General features: G+C 39.6%; 1 protein-coding gene across 4 annotated transcripts in view; it reads left to right on the top strand.

The window, feature by feature from the left end:
* LOC146855301 (synaptotagmin-1) overlaps window positions 1–26221 on the top strand; it is a 4118085-nt gene that overhangs the window by 1585660 nt on the left and 2506204 nt on the right. For all 4 annotated transcript variants that reach the window (XM_085652999.1, XM_085652997.1, XM_085653000.1 and 1 more), the window contains exon 5: window positions 3921–3949. The gene's annotated coding sequence lies outside the window, so the exon portion shown is untranslated. The remainder of the gene's footprint in view (window positions 1–3920; window positions 3950–26221) is intronic.

Genomic DNA, 26221 nt, shown 5'->3' with positions numbered 1-26221 from the left:
GACTGGTAAGATATGAGGGGTTCTTCCCTTTATGGGCTAGCCACCTCTGGATATAGCTTGGAAGTGCTAAACGCAGTTAAGGAAACAAAGATGAATTAATACAGGAGTATTTACAGGTCCTATTTGGGTATTGTCTTACTCCATAAGACATACAGTTGAAAACAACATTATAATTGCCAATGCATCCTTAGTGTCAATTCACTAGAATCCCAAGAACCAGAAAAGTGACATCACACACTCCTTGGCACCTAAGGACGCCACAGGGCTAACACATTTAACCACTCGTATTCCCTCAGCAGCATTGTATTTGCTGCTGAGTAGCTAGAAGACCAAGGGCTGAAACAAGATAAAGAAAAGTGCTCAGTTACCTTTGCTTTCCTGCTGATTTATGAAACATGAGGCCATGGTCAGCTAGGGCAATGCCATTGTTGTCACAGGGAAGGCCAGAGGTAGAAGTTGCTATCACATGCTACCCATAGTTGACATATGGTAAATCATAGTTGACATATGGTAAAAAGCTGTATAATGTCCTTTACTCCCTTAAAGTAAATATACAGCTAGAAAATGATCTTCAGAAATGTTGATGCATTTTGCAAGACTTCTACCCCCACTTATCACAGAATATACATTGCATATATACATTGCATAATTTATCCTTTAGATTATATTTCTGGCTCAGAAATGTTCAGGAAGACCGCCTTGTAGATTGGAAACTATAAGACATTGGGTTACTGGTAGAGACATCCTTGTCAGGGTGAACCACAAAAGTCACTAAATTATCTCACTGGTAGCTTGGCTTGAAAGCAGTCAGGCTTAACCTAGAGGCCCTCTGTGCAGTATTTATGCAGCATACAAACAGTACAAAGTGAAAATACAACACAATTAAAATCATCTCAAACCAATTTAGGAAAATAGAGAGCATTTTAATAAATACAGTGGCACCAAAATTAATTAAATTGAATCAGTAAAACCCAAGTTATGAATGTTTTAGTGAAACCTAGTGGCTGAAAGAACAAAGCACCAACTTCGATTATCTGGTTGAGCACGACCAGGGCAAAGTCGAATTTAAGGCTGACTGCTATGGAGCACAGGTCAGCTACAAGGGGGGATTGGGTCTGGTCTTGGTTACTTTTGGACTTAGAATATGTCTTGTTCAGGAGAAGGCAGAGTTCAATGGGGCATTCAGCATGTTGTGTCCTAGAAAGAGTTGTTGTTGGAAAAGAGTTTCTGAAGAAAGCCTCGGTTAAGCTGTCAATGATGGCAGGAAAATGCTCTGACTGGGGAAATGCTGGATTTCCAGGTAGTAGGTTGTAGCCATCGATGGGGAGCATGTCGTCGAGCCCAGTGAACATTTTTACCTTTGAACTTAGACTACTTTTTAGAAGTCGAAAACTTCCAGTGGAATGAAGCTGGAAGTTGTAGCCAAAGATGGCTCCATGAGGACAGCTACCCTCACTGAGAGGTCCAGCTGAATAGGATTTTCTGCTGCTGGAAAGAACATAGTGTGGCTTACTGCAAAGTCAGGCCAACCGGAGATGCACCTTGGGTGGATCGTCAGGTCAGTCCGAATCTTCTGTCAGTTCTCCAGTAAGTTTATGTTGAAACATTTTTAAGTTCCATGTTTTAGGTTTAGGGAAGCGTATCGCCTTCGGGGATCAATGCACATCTAAAGTCTTCCACAGGCCCAGCAGTATAGTGAAAATGTGTTCTGAGGGTCCAATATTTATACCAGGGGCCAGTCTTCGAAGTGGCGGGATTCCCTATATTACTCCCACATCTGGTTCTGGAAAGTTCTTCCCATCCTCTGTCAAGGCTCCAAGAAGTCTAAGTAGAGACTGGAGATCACACATATGCAGATAGCTTGTGTTTCTGTTGGTGTCCAAGCTATTGGATGATGTGCCTCAATATTTTTATTGTTTTGAAGGTACTTCTTGTGACCTCATTGGCACTAAGAATCATAGATAGATTTAAGTCTATGTTTAGCCCTAGTTTTTCACATTGCTTAACATAGATGGTGGAGCATATGTCCATGATTGAATGAATGAGTATTTGTATAGCCTCACCGCTGCCCAGAAAGGGCCTCATGGCACTAAGTACATAGGGCAGACAGTATAAAAGACATAATAATCTTAAGTAGTGTGAAAAAGCCAAGTTTTCAACTTTTTAAACTAGATTTCAGTAGAAATGGCTGATATAGAAAATAATAATTCATTCTATAGCTTATCTGCGAGCAAGGAGAAGGAGTGGCCTCTCTTTCTGTTCTTGAATAACTTCAGGATTTTGAGAGGGGGTAAATTGAAAGATCTAAGCAACCTGTTTGGGAGATTGCCCACAGATCTCTTTCTTTGTGGTACTGTGCCTTAAGTGGTTGATTACAATCAATGCCCCAAAGGCACTGAGACAATGTAAAATTTTGACTTGCATAGGTCTTCAGGCCCATCGATTTTTGGAATGATTTATGTACCATCTGCATAGCTGTAACATGAAAAGTTGAACAAAGTGATCGGTTCCAGTAAGAGTGTTAGATTGGTGTGAATGGCAAATATTAAATGTTGTAGGAATATTAAGCTCTGTCAGTTTTGGAGGTATGAATTAATCCCTTCTGGAGTGTTTTCACATATTTTGAGATGATGAAGTCTGTATAGTAGGACCGATGGTCCGCATTGTAAAATGCCTCAAATAGTTCTTGAAGCAGTAGGTCAGTCAATCCATTCTTGACCACTGTGACTTTTACGTGGTCCAATATGGATACAAGGTCTGCTAATATGACACTATCTGTGCTGAATCAATATTGTTGTTCTAGCATCAAGTTATCTTCTTTAGTAAAATTGGAGAGTTGAGCAACAACTACTCTTTCAAGTAGTGTACCTAGGAAAATGCCATTAAATACTGGCCTGTTTTTTTCTGGGTTGAATTTAGGTGTTGTCTCATGTAAAAGATTATCAACTTGGGTTGGAAAGATTCTAGTTCCAAGCACTGTGTAGTATGAGTCTAACTACTTCCCCTACACAAATTGTATAAATGACATATTAGAAGATTTTGGGCAGCCTGTGTCAGAAGATGATCATGATGATCTGTTTGTATTTTTTCCTGAGCTGGTATTGAAGGTGGCTAGTTGTGGTAATAAAATGTTACTTTACATTACATTAAAATCTAGAAATTCAATAAAAAAACAAAGGTTAAAGCAATGTTGTTGTTAGATAAGGTAATAATATCTTACATATTAAAAAAACTTTGAAATAAATTGAAACAAACAAAAGCTCAAGAAACTATAACTTTCACCCTTGCCACGCACTGCTTATGACCTCACGTATTACAACACTTATGCTCTGTTGTATGACATAATTGATAACATCACTGATAAAAACGGAAATGGCGACATGAAAATGACAACAGTGTGCATGGCAAGGGCGTGAGTTATGAATACTTCAGTTAACTGTAACTGTTGAATTTAGTGCAGGGATTTAGTTTAAAATGTTATGTGACATTTTCACCTAATTATAACATCCATTTAACCTTTTTTTTTCAGTGAATATATAAATGCACACACAGACACATACACACTTTGGCCCTTTTTATTTTTGTATTGAGTTTCGCTTCCACAATCTCTACTTCTAACACTTCTAGTAGAACTACTATTCCTGTACTCCTGTTTACTCTAATTAATGGGAGAAGAAAGGAATAGAATATGTGTTTAGTTTAAATGTGTGTGCAAATGAGTGAAATTGCAAACTCAAAAAAAACCCTGGTCAGAAAATACCGGTAGTTCAATGTTAGTATTCTGCAGAATTTAAGAATAAAGCAAGAGGTTCTGAGTGCTTATTCCTCATTCTATTCTGATGCCCTATAATTATTCTGCCGAGTATAAAATTGAAAACCAAATGCATAAGATTCATTGATTCCTTTTTGTATCGTTTCAGGGTGAATAAGTGCGGTTGATCAACATAAGGTAAGAATGATAATAAAACAGATAAGGCTTTTCCTCAAGAGACAGAAAGCAAATGTGCACTTCTGCCTAGAGTGTGCATGTAAATGATTATTTAGTGAATTTTCTATCAGTCTAATAATGGTAGCTGCAATGTTTTACCTTCAGGCAACTTCATTGCTGCTATTCCACACAAAATACTGAATCTAAATGTAAATCTCCAGACAATGTATATCTTGCTCTCCACATGATGCCTTCTGCTCAAGACTGAAAAGTCTAATGTGCTTTATAAACTCATTCACTCATGTTAACGAAAAATGGACCATTATTTTACTTCTAAAAACTACTTATTTAAATCTATTATTGACACAGTCTAGTCAGTTTGGTTAATTTTGAAGACTGGCAAACCTTTGCTAATGTCACGTGTCCTAAAATTCCTACAATTTATTAGATTCATGTAATGCTTTGTCAACAGCCCACATCAGTTGGTGCAAACATTGGTGGTGGAGTTTGGAATTAGGGCCCTTTAAAATAGCTCTCTAAATTAACATGCCAGGCACAGAGCTCACAGCTCTCCGCTGTTATTCATTAAGCAATCTCTTGTTTTTATTTTGCAGTTTTACATAGACCAAACTCGACTTGAGGATAACAGAGAGCTTTACATGAGTACCAGTTGCATTACAGATGGACACTTCATGTTGAGGCATGATGAGTATAAGTGATTTGAATCACAGGATGCTTGAGCTTCCCGCCAGACTCGAACCCGGTTCTGCAGCTTCAGAGTCGGCCGCTCTAGCCGTTAAGCAGAGCACTGATTAGTGATCTCTTCTGTAGTATTGTGAGTTGCTGTATTAGCCTTCTCACTTGGCTATTTGCTTCATGGCAGTATGTTCTCCGCAAATGAATCCCACCATGAGCCTAAAAAGGCTCTGTAATCTAAATAGCCAACCTCTGCTTTGGAGACAAGCCAAATGTCTGGTGGGTCTTTGGGACACTGCTCTGAGTATGCAGACTCAGCAACACCAGGAATCAATGAACAGATATTAGTAAAGCTCTATGGAATTGCCGAAAAAATAATCTGGTGAAACTAATTCTGACAACCAGTTTCTATTGCACCAGTTTCTAATATCGTTCACCAGGCAAACAACCTGCTTGGTTAATGTCCTTTCTGGAAAAAAACTGTTTTCCCCCTGTCTGTTTCGCCCGGTTGCAATACAAATTATCTTTTTTCTTTCCTCATTTTGGAGTCAAAACCCAACAGCCGCTCATTTTTATTTTTGTAATCATATGGGTATCTACTATGCATCCCGTTCTCTTTTTCAATTTTTCGAGGAAATGCCACCCTCTTACTATCGTCTACATTTTTGGAGAGGCAGAAAGGGTTTTTGTTTAATTGCATAATAAGTCACCCTTCTTTCTCTCCATGAATGTTGCAAATGTTATTGTTAAAGGTAAACAAATGTTATCCGTAGTACTGGATTTGACATTCATAGTCCCTGTTTTAGCAGGATCACAGTGCCAGGGCTCCTTGGGACTTACACTCTTTTTGCACAGTTTCATTTGGGTCTATTGAATTGACCTTCTTAGAACTTTTCGGTAGCAAATTATATTTCTTCTTTCTCATATAGTTCATTTCTTTTGATTCAACAAGTTTTTTTTGTAGTGAGAAATACAATTTTCCCATGAGTAATTCGTTGAGTTGGCTCTTGGCTCACGCTTTGATGAAGTGGTGAATCTTGGGTATTTCATTAATTCACATATTGCACCTAGGACCTCATGTTACAGGGCTTTCTATGTGATTTAGATGTTTCGGTGTGACAATTCAACTGTGTCCAAGAGAAACACGTTTTAGAACATTGTAGACTTTTTAGGGGTATTTTGGTTGCAGGGTTCCCTGTCATTTGTGAGCATGTTCATTAAAAAATGCTTATTTTGTGCTGCACATGCCTCTAGTGTGGTGTGCCTCCTGCTGATTCGCTTCTTTTTAGGTGATGCTTGGTTTCTGCGTGCAGTTGCATAGGCCTTTAGGACTAAGGCTGGCTCGACAATTATTCATTCATGTTACCTGGCCATTATGGCTTTGCTCAGTAAGTACACGTCTTTTGTGTTTCTTTGTATTACTGTCACATCTGTCAACCCAGAGATTTCCACACAGACAGCCTGCAACTAGGCTGGCAAACAATCTGTCCACCTAATGCATAATTTCCATTACTACGGCCTTTTGAGTGTTACACGCACGAATGCGCGCTGTCAGTCATTTGTGATCCAGCTAAGTACCTAAGCCCTGATGTTCCTTTCTTCTCCCTCCCTCTGCATTGTATGGCCTAAATCTTGAATGATTAGGATTAATCTTGACATTTAGAGGTGTTTTTCAGCCTAGTTTGATTGAAAAAGCTTTGCCATTTTTGCACTGGAATTTTTCCTTCCCATGGAAAGTTTGTTTACTCCCCCAATGTCCTCGGTACATCCACACATCTTTTGTGCCTCAGGCAACTTAGGCTCTTAGCTCTGCAAAAGGTTTTGCTTAACAATTTGAAGTACTATACTTGCTTGGGACGGCGAACAACTGAGCCAAGCACTGTGTAAGGTATTTACAGAAGATGATGAATACTTTTACTACCTATGTAATAGACCCCCTAGCTGAAGAATTGTGCCTTGACAACTTGCTTTATCCTAGTTTTGGCTTTTCAAAGTTCTCCACGTACCGCGGGCAGAGCTGAAAATCAAAGGAATTTGCTTAGGTAGACCACTGCAAAATGTTACTAGTCAAAAAGAGCTAAAGAATTGTAACTTCAGGAATAATAAATAGTTAGGTAAATGGCCCGGTGTATGTGGGAGTGCCTCCACTAAATCAGTAGATACCCACTCTTGTTACTCTTTCTGTTCTATCCTTATATACCATCTATTTTAGGGCTGCCCTAATATTTATACATGCACAACTTACTAAATACTGCCCATACATTTCAAAACATCCTCCTCCAATATATGACACAAATACTCCTAAAATGGACACCATGAATCTTCCCTCTCTAACCACCGTAAATGTCCACTTTGAAAAGAATTCTATAACATTGTCAACATAAACAGACCGTCAGGATGTACTTCATATGCCTATGTTGCTACACAGTAGAATATTCGGAGTTCAATATTTTCCTACCTCAAATATGGTTTATTTCCTTAGATTTGATCATATGCTGTCTGTATTATTTCCATGTAGAAAAGCATAATCTCCTATACAATATGTCAATAAAGCCAAAATATTTTTCTCAGGATTGACCTGCCTTATCGATGCTGTAACGTCTATGATGGTAAATGTAAAAGGAAAAAGGAAAAAGGAAAAAATATACATTACTTCAAGTTGAGAAAATGTGAAACGTAACTTTTCATAATTGTCTTTACTGCCTTATGCTATGATTCAAAGTTGAAATCTGAAATCTTGATATCTTTCAAAAGAATAGTTTTTTGGCACTGTTCCATCACTGTGCAGTAGTACCCTGGGAAATACATTTCCATTCATATTTCCATTATTTGCTTACTAACTTCTCTTAACTCCTCTTATATGGAGTATTTTAAACCCATGCATTATTTCTTGATGACAAATTGAATTGGGTTCCCAAGTGATCTAATCATATATTCAGACACTGTAGCTATGAACCGATATTTATAAGGGTATGATAAATGGCACTGGACCTTGTCTGTATGGCTAGCGATGGCGGATTGCTTCACACAATTGACAATATTATAGTTTCGTTGTGATATACAGAAGGGGGTCTCTAGTTGACAGAGGTAGGTACCTTTGTCCAAGTAGGAACTCTTGCTTCTAGTCAGGGTAAGGGGGATACACAATTTACATAATCCCTTGGTGGCTTGGCACGAGCAGACAGGCTTATCCCAAAGGCAATTTGTAAAGTATTTGTACCCAAACACACAGTAACACAGTGAAAACACCACCAATGGACACCACACCAGTTTAGAAAAATAAAATATCTGTATCTAAACCAAACAAGGCCAAAATGACAAAAATCCAACATACATAATTCAAAATATGGTTTTAAAGGTTTCAAGCAACTTGGTCCATAGAAAATTATGGATGCGTGATTTTACACCAAAGTACCTTTAGATGCATCAAAGTTCACAAGGCCAAACAGCCGCAGAGTAAAGAAGCGTTGGAAAACACAGTGATGCCTCAGTTCCTGAGTCCTTGGGGAGGCGAGGCGACAGTTCTGCTGCATGCAGAAGAAGTGATGCGTCGAATCCGGACTGCAAGGGGAAGTGAAGTGTCGAAATTCAAAACAAATCCGATCTGCGGGTGATGCATGTAAAAACTTGATGCACAGGTGCAATGCGTGACACACCCGAGATGATGCTTCACTTTGCAAGGATTTGCGCCGTCCGGCGTCGGTGTTGGGTGCTGCCTGGTGACAATTTGCATTACCCGGCAGTACTCGGCGAGGCTTTGCGTCACCCAGTGTTGGTTCCGGGAGGCTGGCAGCTGTTCGACGGGACTCGGCGAGGCTTTTTGTAGTCCGGTGTAGTTTCTGAGAGGTTTTGCACGGCTTTGCGTTGCTTTGTGCTGGTTCTGGCAGAGATTAGCTGCAAAACCCACCTCTGAGGCCCTGTAACTGGAAGGTGGCACCTCAGGCAAGGGTAGGACTCACAGATGGTCGAGTCCAGCAGCACCAGCAGGGTTGCAGGAAGTCTATTGTGTCCCTGAGACTTCTTAACAGGAGGCAAGCAGACACAAGCCCTTGGAGAAACTTCACAAGAAGGATACACAGCACAGTCTAGTCCTATGTCCTTTCCTTGGCAGAAGCAGCAACTGCAGTACAACCTCCCTTAGCACACAGCAAAGGGACAGGATTCCTCCCCACAGCTCTCCAGCTCCTCTCCTTGTCAAAGGTCCCTCTTGATTCCAGAAGTAATCTAAAGTTCTGGGGCTATAGGTCCAATATTTATACCCCATTTTGTCTTTGTACCTCTTTGTGCAAGGGTCTCTGAGCCCAGTCCAAACCAGTTCTGTCCTCACTGGTGAAGTATGATCACAGGGGGTGGAGACAGCATTGTGGAGGGGAGACAGGCCCTATTCTGATTTAAGGAAAACTCTTCCCACTACTCTAAATGCAGCCAATGTCTATTCAGCTCAGCTCTGAGTCATCCAGGAAGGACCAGGCACACCTCAACCCCCCAGTGGCTGTCTACAGTGAATGCACATCCCCAGCCCCGTCACTCCAAAACCAGACAGTCAATCCACAAACAGACAGAGGCACACAGAATGGTTAAACGAAAAAATAGCTACTTTCTAAAAGTGGCATTTTCAAACTCACAATTTAAAACCATCTTTACTAAAAGATGTGTTATTAAATTAAGAGCTCAAACAGCCTAAACTGTATTTCTCCATCTTGTCCCAATGAGAAGTTATACATGTAAAATGTTACAAAGTACCTCCCATGCTATCCTCTGGGACAGACAGCCTTTCAATAGTGAAAAACGAAGTTGGCAGTATTTCACTATCAGGACATGCCACACACACCAGTACATGTCCTACATTTACCATACACTGCACCCTGCCCATGGGGATACCTTGAGCCTACCTAAGGGGTGTCTTACATGCAAGAAAAGGGAAGGTTAGGGATTGGCAGTGGGTACACTTGCCAGGTCGACATGGCAGCTCACAACTGTGCTTGCAGACACTACATTGGTAGGTCTGAGAAACACTTACAGTGCTACTCATGTGGGTGGCATAATTAGTGCTGCAGGCTCACTAGTAGCATTTGATTTGCAAGCCATGGCACACTCAGTGCACTTTACTAGGGACTAACCAGTAAGTCAAATATGCCAAACATGGATAACCAATTATCGTCTTAATTTACACAGAGAGCATATGCACTTTAGCACTGATCAGCAGTGGTAAAGTGCTCAGAGTCCTAAAGCCAACAAAAACAGGTCAGGAAAAATAGGAGGAAGAAGCAAATTTTTTGTGGGAAGCATACACAAAGGGCCAAGTCCAACAAGGAGCTTCTAGACTTCCTTGCATATTGATTGCATTCACTAGAATATTAAGGATGTGAGATGTCCTATAAGATGGCCCACAAATCAACTTAACTATACAATACCAAACAATGTTTTACTATCCAGTACATTCTTGGATGATTTAACAAGGTTATATTCATTTAATACTTTAATAGCCAATGTCTTATGTAACGTTCTTTATATTTGACATTCTGTCACCATAAATAATTCTCTATGGGACATCAGCACTACATGTCCTGTTAATGGAGACAGTGAATAAGCACTATAAGAATGATGAAGCAAATCACCAAATATGTAACTGCTATCACGGTTTATGAATAATTAAATAATCTGTTACTTGGGTTGGGCCTATATTATTATTTAAAGCAATATATAGTAGAGTATGTAATGGTTGTTGGGATGATCTGGCCATAAAGTAAGAACCTAAGATGAAGATTCTTCAGTGGTAGTCCATGCTAACCCAACCAGAATGAAACATAAATGAAAAACCCATAGGTGTTATGTAATTTGGGAGGTAAAAATGAGTTAGTTAAAACACAAAGCACCACTTGTGGTCATCTGGTCATGCTAGACCAGTGGAAAGTCACAAGTTCAGGCCAACAAAGATGGAGTGTCGGTCAGTTTCAGGGATCAGGCTTGCTCTGCTGAAAAATTGCCTCTTCAAAGCCTAGCGCAAAGAGTCCAGTTCACGGTGGAGGAGACCACATGGAGAGCACCGCGGATAGACATCGTTGTAGTGTGAAGAGCGGGTTGGGCATTCACAGACAGTTGTTTCTGGAGCTTCATGTTGGCGGTCATCGCGGGCTGTTGATGCTATCACCAGAAGTGTGGAGAAACATGTTGCCGGTCATCGCTCGTGGTCGTTGTAGCTCTCATAGGTTCACGGGAACTTCGCATTGGCAGTTGGTGGGCCAGGAAGACCTTGACACAAAGAGCCCAAAACTTCAGGATTTCTCCTTTTATCCTGGAGGAGCTCAAATGATGCCACACCCATGATCCAGGACTGAGGAGGCACCTCTTTGGGATCAGGAACTCACTCCAGCAGAGGCAAGCAGGGTTTAAGCAGGTCCATTTGAAGGTCTAGTGCAGCAATTGAGTTGGATATTTGCAGGGAAGCTTCTGTAGCTTGTTTTATCCCTGTAGCTCTGAACAGGTCCGTCACCTGACCCCTGCAGTCATTTCAGGTAGCCTGGGATGAAGGGAGCAGGTCCAATCTTCCGTCTCAGACAGCAGGGCAGGCCTCAGGCAGCAGGGCAGTCCTCTGGCATCAGGGAAGTCCTTCTTCTGGAGACATGTCCAGGAGCGTACTGAGGAGTGGGTCTCAGGAGTCCAGTATTTATACCAGGTACCAGCTTTGAACGGGGAGAAACTTCTGGACTTCCCTTCACATTTGATTCTAGAATTTCATTCCTTACCCGGCCCTAGTCCCAGGATGTCTGGAGTCACAAACGGCTAGTGTGAAATTCTTTGTGTGTATTCTGAACCAGCTCCTTTGAAGTGCAAGCATGGTAGGTGACAGCTCGGCCCCTCCGTTCACCTTCAATGTGGCCCATCCTGTCAAAACCCAGTCGCCCTTTTGTGATACTGCCTGGGAGGAATTCACAAAACCCAACTGCCAACTACACCTTGTTATGTGGCCCAGGACACAAACTGCAGGCACCAAATGGTTAGGACACGAAAATGCCAATTTTCTAAAAGTTTACTTAAGTGGGTGATACCCTGGGTCCATGTAATTCTACTTTACTAGGGGCATCCAAGTAAATAAGTAAATTAAATGTACCAATTGTATGTAAACCAAGTTTATCATATTTGAAGGAGGAAGCACAATCAAATTAGCACTGGTTAACAGTAGTAAAGTGCACAAAGTCCTATAGCAAAAAAAAAAAGATTTAAGCAAAACAGGAGAGGTGAAGGCAAAAAGTTTGGGGGTGAACCTGAAGAGAGGGCCAGGTCCAACAACAGTTCACTAAAACACTATAGAACACTAGAATTACTGCAGAGTTTAAGTTCTAGTCCTTGGCTAGGGGACATGTTGTTATAGACAATGAATAACACTTGAACACTAGAGTAATAATGATACTTATGACATCCCATATGCAATGATCATCAGTCATCTTGGAGAACAGGATTAATTCATGAAATATCTATATTTTATAGTTAATACTACATTGTGTAAGATCAATAGTTACATTACAGAACTGATAGAGAATGTGTGCAGTTGTGTAGAGCTTCATGGTTTTTGGATATGAAGGTACCTTAAAACCCAGTTATGGATTTCAAATTTCTTTTGTTTATGCATAGGCTTCCCCACGCACGGAATGAAACAAATGAAATTGGTACACAGAGCCTGAAATTTATTGCCAAAGGCACATGAAAGAAGATGAATGACACTAATAGTACTAAAATACAGAAGATGTTTGGGATTACAAAATTCGAAACTTGGTTAAATCCAGTGATGCAATTTGATTCTAGTGGAACTTAAAGCTGGTCACTGAATTTAAAGTAAACCATGATTATATTACTTCAATTTGATTTATTAAGAGGTAATATTTACATAACGTTGCCTCACATTCATGACTCCGCAAACAAATTCGAAATTCTGAAATATGGTGTGCTGTTGCTTGAGGTGAAAAAGTACCTGTGCTCAAGTTTCATCTTCTACTGAATTTCTAATGTCCTACAAGTTATTGTGTAGAAATACTTGTGAGGTTTTACGTAAAATTGCCAGTGAGGCAAATCTGCCAAACTACAGATTTGTTCAACATTGTACACTTAAAGTGCAACTGATTATTATATAAGCAGTCATGCTACTTTCTCTATAATGCAAAACTTCTTAGCGAAAAATAGAGGTACAAAGCTTTGATTTCCTGGCGCTGTTACACTTCTAGCACCGCAGGCATTTGGTAATCTAGATCTATTCCTCAGTTTTGCTAGTCTGGGATGGGAGTTGGAGGGTGCAGAGCTTTAAGAGAGATAATATGAGATCAAGGTTCAGGCGATAATACCAGATAAGTGATGGAGGATAATTTGGGATGTCGATCATTTTTGTCAGACCTAAGTGGAATCGCTTCAAATGGACGTTAAAGAACCATTGACTCGATGAGGAATCAGATACAACGTAGAGGAACAAATCAAAGATGTGGGTGCAGGGTTGCAGGTGATAAGTATAGGTTTTCAATTATTTTGTTTATGATATGCAAACAAGTGCAGGCTCAAGTGGTATTCTGTTCATTCTTAAAATGGCTGCTTTAGCTGAGAGCACATCTGACATTCTCAGAGGCATTGAATTGTGTGATGACTTAAGAACCGACAACCAACAGACATTATCCCAGTGCTGACAGTGCCCTTCAGGCCGAAGGAGCTGAGTGCAAGAGGGACAAGGCACATGTTAGTAAGACAACTTGATTCATTCACGAGCTGTTCCAAGTTTGCATTCATGGCCAATCTCTGGACAATTCCAGCATACTCTGCCTGTCCTTTCTTTTCAAAGAATCAGATCTAATTTGCATAATGCTGCACTTTTTATTGTGTTAACTTCATTTTGTAAAAGTGCCTCTTTTTCCTTTATTCTTCATTTGCTCTTCTCACATTTTAGCGCTATGTAGGTGATGATTTATATTTAAAAAAACACTTTTTTGCCAAACAGTAATTTCCTTTGTTATTTGAGCGAGTTAAATTTATTTATGAATATTGATGATGGATGCATATCTATAATATGCATTTTGATGTGATATTTTAGTTTCTCAATTTTAAACCTTGAAGAGTTTAAAGGAAATCAGGCATTCTGTACAACATACCCTTTTGATCATGAAAGGAAACAATAGCTGAATCGCCATTAAATGTCGCCAGGAATATAAATGATGTGAAAAGGTTATCTCAACCAGCGGAAGCAGCATGTAGTGAAGTTCCCTGCTGTGATTTAGGGAGCACTAAGTAAAATGTCCTCATGGCATACGGCTGCTGAACGTTCATTATAATTTACATTAATTAATAACGCGCTGGCTCCTTTCACCGTGACTCTGGTGAAATGAATGACAATTTATTTTCAGTTCTAAGATGTAATATCCAGTAGGCTAATTGCACTGTAACCCAATTCATGCTTTTTGACTTCATCTTAATGTGTTGGGGCTAGTTAAGATTGAAATCTTTAAGGACAGATCTGCTGCATTCTTTCTGATCCACGTGAAACGATTTTTCTGCAGGACATCTATTATGTTAGCAGAGTGTGCACTGCAGGAGCTATGTGTCTACCCTAAAATCTGACCTCCAGGGTGTTCACTTTAGTCCCCTTCTCTAGTCCCCCGCTGCCTCGCTAAGCAGCACACATTTATTTTTTTAATAAAGTAGAGATGTTTCTAACTCAAACTTGTCTGCAATCCATATTGAAAATATTTCAGCTGTCTCTCCAATTAATAAGCATGTGCAAAGGTGCAAGGACGCCTACTTTGCAGGCAGTATTGTTGTACTGCAGGAAGGAGCACCTTCCTGCCCAAAAACAATCCTAAGAGGTGTTTTCCTCATTCAATATGTTCTACAGAATGTAGGACACATGGAATTTGGAAAAAACAAGGAGCAGTAAACATATTTCTCATCGTTAGGCCTCACCTCGGGAGGTGTACAGATTTGGTGCTTCCTCAGGTTTATATCACTTTGTAAATCTTGGGCAGAGTCAAATTCCATGGGTGTTGCGTGGGAAATCCCACCACAACATCCATGGAACACCTCCAGGGCACAGAGTAAGGTGATACAGCGATTTGTGATGCGTCCCCTTGCTCGTGATTTATGAGGCCACTCAAAGACACGCAGGGTGGCATTGTATTGCTTCATAAATCGAAATGAGAGCCCTGTGTCATGCAAGTACCACTTTAAGTGGTCCAAAAGTGATGCATGGCTCTCGTAAATGAGCTCCTAAATGTTCCAGGTCTTTCCAGGTAAGACTACTGAGAGGGACCCCCCTCGACCCTCTTTGGTCTCCCCATCTTATCACCTGCTCTACCTTCTCTATTTGTAAATGGTAAACGTGTCTAAAGAGGAAATTATCCTAAAATTGTAAGTGAGTGGTTGACGATCATATTCAATAAGTTGAAATGAGAGGAAAGGAATATGGGTAAAGTCTGAGATTGGCAATCTTTCAACAATTCGAAATACTATGAAAACAAAACATTGAAATGCTGTGGTTTCGAGTCATCGAGTATTGAAAAAATGTTTAGTAAGATTTTTTGCAGAGGTCCTGGTGTCAGTTCCATAACTGTAGATAAAAGGCTGTGGAGGAACAGGTATGCTCTTGAGACCCTAGTGCAGACCCAACCCAACTTGCACGTGTACAAGTAACAAAAACCTTTCAAGCTTTATAAACATAGGTAAATAGGAAAACATGCACGGATTTTAAGTGGAATATGGAAAAGGTAAAGAACATGTAAAATCAAGCTTCTTGACATGGATGCCTTATGGCTCTGGGAAGCTACTGTTAGGCGATTTAAGATGCCCTGGACTCTCCAAGATCTGAGCAGGCATTAGTGGAGGATGGTCATACTACTGGAATCATCTACCATAGAGAAGGCACTGCTGAAGAGAGGAGACTCTAATTGGTATTCTAAAGACCTGAGGAGGCATCTATGATGAAAGGTCACAGTGATGGGATTCTTTTGTGGTAGCATTTTTCCCTTGTTTATATTTTTGGGAAATAAATAATAATGCTGAATAATGATTTTATGATGGCTCCAATATCAAACACTGAATTAACATTTTTACAGTTGAACGAAGATTAATATGATGAATAGAAGTGTGTTTATTAATGTAATTTAGTTGTAACACATTTTTATAAAAATGGCATATTGGCTAGCATGAATGTTGTTTTGATGCAGCTTTTGCCATTAACTCGTGCTCTTCCTCCACCCATCCCGCCCCCTGTGCATTTTCCTTGCGCACAGGCTCTGCAGATCCTAAGACAAACTGATGCGATGGATCTTTACTGGGGGGTGTGCTTTGAATGAACTTCCTAATGTTCCTAATTTAAACAGATTTCAAGGTCCTTCTGCTGTGGTTCCATTGATGGGCCTAGTCTTATTCATTGGTATAAAGCATCAGTGTTGAAATGTTTCATTTAATTTTGGACATCTCCGGAGGGATGGCAATAACACAGAAGATGCTTAATGCTTTCTGAAAAATGGTTAGTGTTTATGTATTTAGAAGTGATATTTATTTCTCTGATTTCCCAAAAGAGTTGTTACTTATGATCATCCCACCATTATTCTATTATATTTCAAATGTTTTAAGCAGGAACTTTGTGTAAGAACCTCTTCATTTGGGGGTGAGCCACAATACTTTGAAATTCCATCACAAATGATGTCCATTTTATATATAATTCTGACAGATAGATTTTAGAAGACTTTCCTTTTCTACCAAGGATGTTGCTTGACACAGGGGGGACCACCAGGGGGGAGTGATGTAGAATCTGCAGTGCCTTGGATCAAAGTATTAATGAGGCACTTGACAAGGTGGCGCCTTGGTCCTCCAGTGCTCCTAGGAGACAGGGTAGATCCGCACCCTGGTTCAACGAAGAGCTGAAGACCGCAAAATCATCCTGTAAACGTCTGGGACGTAGGTGGAGAGTAGATTTTTCTGAAAATTGAAAGGCCACTTATAAGAGCAGTCTCAAGCACTATCATTCTTTAATAAGGAAGACGCGAGCTGCATACTACAATACAAAGATCGAACTAGCCGAGAACTCTTCTAGAGAGTTGTTTATGACCTTTAAAGAATTATCGTCTCTTGACAGAACTTCTCCCCCCAGTAATGGTTCAGTCGAGTCATGCAACCTGATAGCTGATTATTTCTCCGATAAGGTAGAGAGAATATACTCAACTTTCCCGGAGGAGGCACATAATGGGAGGTCCGATAGGTTGGGAGCTTGTAACATTAAGGAGGCTTCCTGCCTATCAAGCTTTAACCTTCCGTCCTTGGTCGACCTCCAAGCCTTAGCTTTGAGCATCAAGTCAAGTTCCCCACAAGATCCTATGAAACCAAGAAATATGAAGGAGAGTATGGACATTCTGGCTCCCTACTTTAGGCACCTCATTAGACTTTCTTTTACTACAGGCGTAGTTCCCCACAGGTGGAAAGAGGCAGTGGTTGTGCCCATTAAAAAAAAAAATGGGGATCAGTTGCAGCCAGTTGGAGAATCTACGACCGATTTCACTCTTACCTTTCGTTGCCAAAATTGCGGAAAAAACGGTCAATAATCAACTAATACGGCACATGAACCAGGCCAACCTACTACAACCCACGGAATCGGGCTTTCGGGCTACATACTCCACAGAGTCGCCGCTACTTTTTACCACTGAAATCATCCGCAGACAAGTCAATGTAGGACAGACGGTGGCGCTGATCCTGTTAGACCTTAGCGCCGCGTTTGATACCGTGGCCCATCCCATTCTCCTGCAGCGTCTTAAGGAAAGTGGACTAGCCACCTTGGCACTGAAATGGTTAAGCTCCTTCCTCCAGGACAGGAGCTTTCAAGTATCCCAAGGGCCGTACTATTCCAAGAACATCAGGCTGAGGCAGAGGGTTCCCCAGGGCTCTACACTAAGCCCGACGCTTTTCAATCTGTATATGGCCCCCCTGTCCAAAAACATCGAAAAATACGGTGTCAGTGTCGTGTCATATGCAGATGACATGCAGCTTGTAGTATCTCTGTCCCAATCTCAGGAGGAAGATGCCGCTAACTTTTCCGCGTGCCTACAACAACTTACTGTCTGGATGGCTAACAACTGCTTAAAGTTAAACGGCGACAAGACCGAGGTACTAATTGTGGGTAAGGCTACCACGTTATGGTCTCCCAGATGGTGGCCAAAGATCTTGGGCACCACCCCCTCCCCTAAGGAGCAGGTAAAGAACCTGGGGATGTGGTTGGACTCCAAGCTCTCTTTTGACCACCACTTCAGGGCAGTTGCCGGTAAGTGCTTCAGCATAATAAAGGCCTCCAGAAGGTCCTAGACATGCTTCCAGTATCTGCCAGAAAAACCCTAGTCCACGCACTTGTCACCTCTCGAATGGACTATGGGAATGCTCTCTACTTAGGTGCCAGCAGCAAGAGCGTTCAGAGACTACAATATAGTCAGAACGCGGCTGCCCGCCTAGTCCTGATGCTCCCTAGGAGAGCCTCAGCCAAAAATGCTCGAACCACTCTACATTGTCTCCCAGTTAAGGAAAGAATCCTATTTACCTTCATAACCTACTGTCCCCCTATACTCCTACCAGGGCCTTATGCTCTTGGGGCTCGGGGCTGGTTCAAGTCCCAGCTATAAAAAGAATAAGAATGGGGGGCCGATCCTTCCGCTACCTAGCAGCTAAACAGTGGAACGCACTTCCCTTTGAGCTACAGATGGAACAATCCGTAAACAAGTTCCGTAAAAAACTGAAGACTTGGCTCTTCCAGCTATAGCGCTCTTCTTCTTGTCTCTCCTTGCCTCTTATCGCCTTTCATGTTGCTCCACTAGGCCGCAGCGCAGGGCCACACTAGTTAGTGTAACCAGGCGCTTTACAAACTCTTTTATTATTATTATTTATTATTTCTGAATGATTTTGTTGCTCATTTGGGACTTAGATTATTTGTGCTTTTGACTACTTTTCAATCTTTTTGAATTTGAGACTTCATAGTATTTATTCTGTACCAATTGATTTTTGAGATTTTATTTGTAAGAAAACACTTAAACTTTTCTCTGATCTAGATCTTAGTTATTCAGTGGTCTCAGTTACTTACAAATTCTTATTCCTTTTTTGGCCTGATCTGAATTGTGAAGTGTCCTAAATGTTGGCATGCAGTTCTGCTCCCACACTTTTGCACTGGGAATGGAGTGCTGGAAGATATTCACTGTATAGGAGTCATCAAGCAGTACCCTACTGCTGTATTCCTCCTCTCTTGAGGGCAAACCTTTGGGCTGAAAGCAATTAGTATCAATAGACGGGGTCAACCCTATAGCCCTCAGAACCAGAGTAGTGTAGATATATATCAAATAATGGGTCTGCTCAGGGGAATGGGGGACTATTGACAAAGGACAAAACACAATGAAATAGGGTAAGCCTGGATCCAGTAAATGTGATTTGTTGAAATTAGGTGAATGCAGACGACCTAAAGGGTAAAATTAATAATAGTGGTTTATAATATAATCAGAGCAGTTGAAAAAATCAATCGACTTTAAAATCACAATTACAATGAATTTCAAATGGTGCATACAAAAATACAGAAAATGCAATCAATTGATTGATCCCATTTTCTGTATTTTTTTTTTGCACTTGTGTTTCATTAATTATTGACTGGGTGTTCTCAACTTACACTGTACCGTTTGAAATTCATTGTAATTGTGATTTAAAAGTCAACTGAGTGTTTCACTTTTATGATTCTCAAAAGTTTTTTTATTGTGACAAAAGAAATGTTTTGATGTATTCAGCACTTTTGTTCCTTCACACCACATATTGCACTTAGTAGGGAAGAACTGCTACTTCCTTGCCACTCTTCATAGGAATAGCAGGCCGAGTTGCCCACGCTGTGATTCAACAGTGTAATTGTTCACATTGATGTGGGTGTCTGCAGCGCACACGTACCTTTCTGAGCCTTGTTTCCACACTTATCATTAACAACAACAAAGTGTGTTAATTATAGATCTATAGTTTTGTTCATATGCATGACTGTTATTTATATTACCCAATCCCATGCTACTTTATCGATCAGCTTCAAAATAATGAACATCTAAATGACTTCTCAGGTGGGAAATGTTGTGTATTCTATAAAGACAAGTGTTGGAAAGAAAGAAACATGTCAGGAAAAAGTGTGATAGGGCTGTTATTTAAGTTCTCTTTGGGCAGCATCCATCCTCTGTTGTGTACACTGCATGCTTTCAAACCTTGAGATGTTTCCACATTACCATCTCACACAAACCATCTTCTATGAGCATACTTTACAATTGTTGCAATCATTATTGCACAAAATATGTACTAAATATTGAAAAAACTTCAGATATAAAAACAAAATACAGGGCTACCTACTGTGAACACCAAAACACTGTCCTTAATTTTCATAGAGGTTAGATTGACCACAACTCTCCAGGCTATCAGAGATACAGTTTCCAGTCTTGAACTTTGGTGGGGTAAACATGTATTCTGGTTGAGTAGTCTTGCTTTGCCGCCATTGAACTGATTAGATTAATACACCTGAAAAAGTAATTTGTAGATGAAATATTTAGGACTGGAGAAAGTGTCCTTAACGAACTGGAGTGAGGTGACCACCCTAATAGGGATGCCAGTAATGCACCCCAAAAAGTATAACTGATGCTACCAGCCACAGCTTGCACAGAGGGAAATTAGAGGGCTATGTCCTCAACACTCTAGGGTGGGAGACTACTCAAGTGCCTTTGTTTATTTATTGATTTTTTGAATAAGTTAAGGAAAAGGATACATAATGCTGTTAGGGAATGATGCTGTCTTGTATAGCTGTTATATTGAACATGTTGCACATATTGCACATATTGCACATATTGCACTTTATTGCACTTCAGTGTTTACCTTCCATAATTGATATAAATCGTACTGTAGTATATTGTTTTGAGTGGCCTAATAACTACCTGATTCGCATTTTAATAGCTTTTTGCACAATTGTTACAAACTGTACTGTAATATGCTGTCCTAGATGCGTGATTTGCACTTAGTTGTATGATTTGCACAATTGTTATATTAGACATGGCAGACCTGCGTAATTTGCACTGTTTAATGACCTGTATTTTAGCATATAACTCAGTTCATTATGGTTTTATCGGGAGAAGAGAGCTAAAGATTAAGCGGCTACTTACTTGTGCACTTGGCATGTGAGTGCTCTTGCTACTCAGCAAAGTATGACTCATCATCAAGGCTTGACTTTTTTCTAACTCCCCATAATCTGGAAGTTAGTAAATATGAGCATATAGCAAATGCCATCTCAGATCATGTACTCATTAAAATGGAAACTCTTTTAGGGAAGAAAGATGAACAAGTATCAAGAAGGTGGTATTTTAATAAATTTAACTTAGCAGATGAGCAATGGTGCGCAGATTTAGGGAAGGAGATTGACTCTTTCTTCTCTATAAATAAAGATTCTGCCCCAATTAACATAATATGGGATGCTTTTAAGGCTACACTGAGAGGCATAATTACCTCAAAAGAGATACCAAAACAAAAAGCTAAGAAGGAGGAAAGAATGGCAATAGAAAACAGTCTAGCTCATGCAAATCAAGAATACTTCAGAAATAGGACTTTAAATAATAGGCAAGAAGTACTGAATGCAAAAACAAGAATGAGGGAATTTTATTATGACTTAGGGGATAGGGCAAGCAGGTTATATCTTCAGACAAGCTATGAAGATAGCAAGTACACGGGAAGACTGCTAGCTTGGCAAGCAAAGGAAGAACAAGTTTGAAACAGAATCGAATGTATTCAGGACAAAGAAACCAAAACTTGCATAAAAACTACGCCATTAATAGGCGAGGTGTTTCTTAGACATTATAAAGACATATATCAGACAACTCAGCAGGTCTCTCCAGAGATAATTGATGAATTTCTGCGGGAATTGCCAATTCCAACTTTGGAAACTAATTTTAAAGAGCTGCTGCTAGCCGAATTTACAAAGGAAGAATTCGATGTGGTTATCAGCTCTTTGCCTAATTGCAAAGACACTGGAGAGGATGGTATTCCCGCAGAATTTTTTAAAGCAATTTCTACTGTACTTTGCCCCGAATTTTTAAAACTTGCAAATTATTTATTACAAGGGGGTGACCCACCTGCATCTTTTCGTACGGCAGTAGTGGTCAGTATTCTAAAAAAAGATAAAGATAGTGAAAATGTGAACTCTTATAGACCAATAAACCTTTTAAATACTGATTACAAAATGTTTACTAAACTCCTTGCCAATAGCCTAAATAAGATGGTGGGATCCCTTATTGGGACAGATCAGTGCGGCTTTGTAGCAGGGAGACAGCTGTATAATAATAAAAAATTTTATTAGAGGCACTAGATTTTTTAAATATTAATAAGGTTAAAGCGCAGATTTGGTTTTTAGATGCCGAAAAGGCATTTGATCTTGTTTCTTGGAATTGTCTTTTTACAATTTTAGAAAATTTTGGCTTCCCAAATAAGATTATTTTTCTATTGAAACAACTTTATACAAACTTACAGGCCCAAATTTTAATCAACTCTGTTAATATAGGGACATGCCAAATAAATAGAGGCACCAGACAGGGCTGTCCCCTTTCCCCGATTTTATTCGCTCTATTCATAGTACCATTAGCAATTGCAATCAGGGAAAAAAGAGCCCATACGGTTCCGGTTAAAGGAATGACAAACATAAAATTATATGCTGATGACATTGTCCTCTTCCTGAACCCAAAGATAAATACCCAGATGGAAGTTATGAGTATTTTTGCAGAGTTTGAAAAGATAGGGGGTTATGAAATTAATAAGTCTAAAACAGAAATTATATTATGTAATTGTGAAGTGAACTCTCTTTTACTGGAATTTAGACAGACATATAATACCCGTCTGAAGAGGTATTTAGGAATCTATGTAACTCAGAGAATAGAAGATCTTTACTCCCTAAATTATATTCCATTGTTAAAAAAGGTACAGTCTCAGCTAAAACGATGGAATCAGTTTCCATTGTCAATAATCGGACGAGTCGCGTTAATTAGAATGTCTATTCTTCCACTTTTTAATTTTCTTTTTAGTGCAGCTCCTTGTGCAATACAGACCACTTTTTTTTTTAAAGAGATAGACAGTATGTTTTCTACTTTTCTATGGATAAATACGGTACCAAGATTAGCCCTTAGCACTTTAAACTATCCTTTCGCTGATGGAGGATTATCCCTTCCAAATATTAGAAATTATTATTATGTGACATTTGCACATTACAGTCTTAGATTTTTTTTCTTAGATCCTCACGAGGTGGATAACTTTTTATGAATAAGATCCTAAGGGAGTGCAATATAATAGACCCAACGAGAGTGACTAAATATCCTAAAAAAGTCCGTTATAAGACCCGACAATGGTTATTTAGACAAAAAACTCAGCTGTTAGCACACTACGATATTTTAAGAATTAATATTTCAACAAGGCTTTCAAACATACATACGGGGGAAACATGTCTTTTAGAGAATAATATACTAAAGTTGTGGGAAGAAAACGGATATGTTCAAATCCAGGATTTTATTCGGGGGAATGGTTGGAAAAACTGGGTGGAAATCGAAGCAGGACTCCAACATTTAAATACAATTTTGAAATGGTCATTTATTAAATTGAAATCCATATTGGAAAATTTAGATATGGAAAGCTTGTGTTATAAAATTAGTATTAGTGAAGCCCTTAATTCCCCCACACATCGGAAAATTAGTAACTGGACTAAGATCTTTGATGATAATAAATCTCTATCACTATACGAAAAAGTCAGGGATAGATGGAAGAAAAGGGAAGATATGCAGATTCTTAAATCAACCTGGAATAGGCTTAACAAACTTAATACAGCCATATTCAGAGGGGCAAACCTTAAACGCATGCAATATTATGCGAAATGGTTGATATATAGAACACCCTCTTTTCTTCATAAAATATACCCGCAAATAGAAGATAAATGCTTTCGTTGTACAGAGAAAGGAACCTGGACGCATATCATCTGGGAATGCCCCAAAATCCAGAGTTTCTGGGAGGAGATCGAGAAATATCTTAAATTTATAATTGATCCGTGCATTTTATTTGACAAATCGACAGTGGTTTTGGGCTGCTCTCCTGATACCTCTGCGCATGAGGAAGGCTTGTTTGTCGCAGTCTCAATAGCAAGATCTTTAATTCTGCAAGCGTGGAGAACAGAGAAGATACCCACTTTTAATGCATGGAGGGCAAAGCTGTCTAGAATACAAGAACTGGAAAAAAAATATGCATTAAGATCAGGAACTGTAAGAAAATATAAGAAATATTGGAGTGTGTTTGAGATATAGAATAACATCTTGTAGTGGATATAAAAGGAGAGAATATATATTTGAGTATATGTTCGGTTACAGCACTCTGCACTTTAGATTATGTTGATTCCTTGCACTGCTGCACTTTAAATTACTAGGTCCTCTTCCTGTATTGTAGAAATATTGTGATTGCATTATTGAGTATTTTCTGATATGGATATTTATCACACTGTAATACATTGAACTTTAGATTTAATTAATTTTTCGTTTTTCTTCTCAATATTTTGAAATATGTATTTATATATGATATCATTGTATGTTGATTAAGTCTATGAACTCTCCATAAAAATATAATAAAAAAAAAAAAAAAGTGCCTTTGCACCTCAGTGCATACCAAAGAAGTCACTCAGGAGTACCAGAGCTGCAGTTTAAAGGACTCCTGTGGATTAGGTGCCACACAAACCCTGTAAGAAAGAAATAATGCAGCGGACCTGAACTTCATTTTCTATGTCAATTGAGAAAGTGTAACCTGAATGCTTCACTCATTTTGAAACAAATAGAGTTATTTCTCAATAAAAAAACTAACTTTTTTAGGAATCATTGACAATAAAAATCACTTCTTGCCACAATCTAAATATTCAGTCAAAAGACATATTCAATATTAACTTATATTTGTTAACAGTCATGGATACGCATAGATATTTGTAACTAAAATGTCATCCAACATATCAATGCTGTTTGCTATAATAACTGTCCTAAACCATCTTACAGTAAACAGTTTAAAGTTTTGACCGAAGTAAAACAGATATTTCAGATCCGTAGCATAGGAATGAACAGTATACTGATAATATTGCTTCAGGGTTCTACATTTTAATGCAGAAATTATGCAGCATCACACAGAGTTTAGATTTAATTAACGATTTCACAGATTTCCAAAGTGATTGATTTCAATGTTTCTGTTTCAAATTACACACAGATGTTTCTTCATCGCCCATTCACTTGCAAACCTTTTGCAACAGAATTTATTTTTAAACTGTATTTTCATGTACATTTTGATGACTGTAAAACATGCAGCTTTTAATCGGCTATATATATAGACACACTGTGTGACTTTGTGTTTGTGTGTGTGGTATGTGCATACACAGACGAATTAAGAGAAGGCTGAGAGTCATGGAGAAGGCAATATTAAATATTAGTGCAGTGTACTAACAGTGGAGTATTCGAGCTTGTTCTCTAATCTGTTGGATGTTGCACACTGTTACCAAAGGAAGTGGACATGTGTATGTGTAGCGCATACATGAACGAACAAATGAGCAGTTCAGTACACTGTATATCTATACAAATGTCCTGTGTTCCCATTATTGAATATTTGAACAGTGCCTCTTGCAGCTGCACAGCCTATGAAGAGGAGTTCCAGTCTTTGTGTGTGATGTGTGATATACTCTACGGAATGCCGGCTGCGTATATAGCATTCAATTGTCACTCCAAACACCTTTTTAGGTCGACACTAGGCAACCCATGTGCTGTCTCTCAAGACATACTATGATCAGTTTGTGGTGTTCTAGCCAGCCCCTTGGCTTTTAATGGCTCGTCCTTACAAATCGTTTGTTTGCTAGTGAATCATTTCTTGGTGTGTCCCTGCTTTTCTCCATTTGGTTACACCCATGCAGTAGGGACTAACTATTGGAAAACATCCACTTGTGTGTTTAAGTGTTTTTTTTAGGAACTCTTTTTAAGTTTGATGTGCGTGTAGGACTTCTTCGCTGCTCCTTTCGTGCTGAAACATTAAACACCACTAATTGGATTTTAATAATATTTTATCCATGTTTTGTTCTTAGCTTATTTAAACTTAAACAAAGACTACCTTTTCAAAGATAACTACTGTGATATGTGAGGTCCCGATGCTGCCGCGACCAGACATGCATTTCAGGAGCCGAGCACCTCCTCCAGCACAGCAAGCCCTGTGCGTGTGGCTCGCCACAGCCGGAGCGGCTGCCCCGATCTCAGGTTTTATGACAGAAGAAGTGTGTGTGGTCTCTTGTACCATTCCGTGTCCCAGTGAGTCTGATTAAAAGTCTCCCCATTTTCAAAGGCAGAGACAGCCATGGTGAGGAACAGAGACCGTCCCGTAACTCCCTTAAAGGGAGCAACCGCAATTTACTTTCTGAACAGGCCTTATTGGAAGAGATTTCTTGCTTTTGAGTTGGCCCCCATTTCAGGTACTGTGTCAGAAGAAGTGTGTGTGGTCTCTTGTGCCATTCTGGTCCCCATGAGGCCAATTAAAAGTCTCCCA

Source organism: Triturus cristatus, chromosome 4_1 (assembly GCF_964204655.1).
Source record: "Triturus cristatus chromosome 4_1, aTriCri1.1, whole genome shotgun sequence".
NCBI classification, from domain to species: Eukaryota; Metazoa; Chordata; class Amphibia; order Caudata; family Salamandridae; genus Triturus; species Triturus cristatus.
This window is presented reverse-complemented; position numbering and strand designations above follow the sequence as displayed.